Source organism: Atta colombica, unplaced genomic scaffold, assembly GCF_001594045.1.
Source record: "Atta colombica isolate Treedump-2 unplaced genomic scaffold, Acol1.0 scaffold164, whole genome shotgun sequence".
Classification (NCBI taxonomy): domain Eukaryota; kingdom Metazoa; phylum Arthropoda; class Insecta; order Hymenoptera; family Formicidae; genus Atta; species Atta colombica.
Window position 1 is genome coordinate 1542793 of NW_017259255.1, and position 2190 is coordinate 1544982.

The window sequence follows — 2190 nt, forward strand, 5'->3', positions numbered from 1 at the left end:
CAGACATTCCGGAGACATACAACAGACGTCCTCTAAATATTTATCCACAGGACATCTTCAAAATGTTTTATTTAATGTAAAGAACATATCAAAGCTCGAATTTCAAATGTTCATGATGTATATCAGAAATATATTAAACATACATAATATTGAATTTTGTAATTCAGTCTCAAATATGTCTTTCGGATGTTTTATAGATGTCCTATTGCAACTAAAAAAAAGCGGAACGCCCTCAGACGTCCTTCGGACGTTAGGATATAACCAGAACATTTGAGGACATACATCGAACGTCCAAAAGACGTTCTTGTGTTGTGTGGATTGTGCTCTTAATATGAAATGCACCGAGATAGATAATAAAACGCAAAGTATTGCAATCAAAAAACTTAAATTTATATAATGTTTCTAAAATACAAATATAAACAGCCAGTGTGCGCTTGCATTGTATCCAGGACTCTTCAGTATAGTTGGAACCAAGCATTGCAGAAACAGGCAATCGATTTTTGTTAATTCCGTTTATTATTATATATACAATAACATTTAGGGACTCCGCATAATAAAAGAAATAGAGAACAGAGAATAAGAATTTCAACCTATCAAAAACTATGTATTCCACAATACATGATTTCTGATAGGTTAAAATTCTTATTCTTTGTTTTGTTCCCTATTCCTTTTATTATGCGGAGCCCCTAATTCTCTATTCTCTGTTCCCTGTTCTTCTTATTGTGCGAAGCCCCTAAGGCTGGGTTCACACCTCGGAAAAGCGGAAGCCAATCGGAACTCGCAGTAGTAGTAGACAATACATTCTGCTTGTCTGCTTCTGTCTTTCTGCGAGTTCTGATTGGCTTCTTACATTCTTACCCCCCCCCCCTCCGCCGGATCAAATCCTCGATGTAAACTAGGCCAATTAAGTGGAATCAAGATGAATGAGAATACCTATAGTGTGAACAAGGAAATTTGTTATAAGAAAAGCTTTATTTGTAGAAAATAAACATTAATTAATAATTTTATATAATGAATACATTCTGTTTTAATATAAACAAATTCGCATGTATTCTTGATTTTAGAAGTTAAAGTTTTCTATACGAATACTTTTTGAACATTCAAACAATTCAATTTTTAATTTTCTCTTATTTTTTGGATATATTTTGTATAATTAATATCATGATTTTGGTATATATAATTTTAAGAAACATACAGTCTATTTTATTCTTTATGAATAAATTGTTAATTATCCAACAAGAAATGATCGTCAATTAAATTTTGAATCAACGTCAAATTGATATTAAAATTATTGAATTTATATCGATTTGACATCAATTTGATGACTCATTTCTCACTGGGTAATATTTTCTTTTTAAAAATAAAGTTTTTTTAAAAAATATTTTTTCTGTACAAATACTTTTTGTACAGTCAACTGTTGAGTTTGCTGAACACAGCCAATGAAATTTTAATCTTTAATCTCAATCTTCAATGCATAATCTGATTCCGGCCTAAGAGTCTGTGCTTCTCATTTAGGGTCGCGACACAAACTTTTGCATAACGCATAATATGTAGTGCATAAGCGAATCAATCAATTAAAATCTTTTCTTTTCTCCTATTTCATGGAAAAGAAGAATTTTGATTAGATGATTCTTTTGATCTATGCATTATGCATTATGCATGAGTCTGTACTTCCCGTAACGATCAATATAAACGCTTTCTTATGCGACATTCATAGACAAAGGCCTAATTTTCATCGAAGATTTAATCCGGATCAGAATGTAAGAATCAATCAATTACAGTTCAATATTCCCTTGTCGTTCGACTGTAATTAAAGCACTAAAAACGTCGGTATTCGCGTCCATCATTTTTATTCCTTTTCCCATTCCTTGCTCTGTCCCCATTCCATCACTGAGCTGTGACGGATTATAATCATTACAGATTATGATTTGTATTTGCTGCTTGAAATTTGTAGCTCCTTTTATTTCATTTTTACTCTTAAAATCAGTTGAATATCTATCGTAATATTAGTGCAGGATCTGAAGAGTGTTTGACGTTCAGGTTATTTCTAGATAAGGTGCCAAATATGTATGTCAATTTGCAGAAAAGGATTGAAATTTCTCATCTGCGAGGAAATATAGTAATGTTTATTCACAAGTCAGTATTTATTTTACAGCAATACAATATAAGTTCTCAACGAATATTATCCGT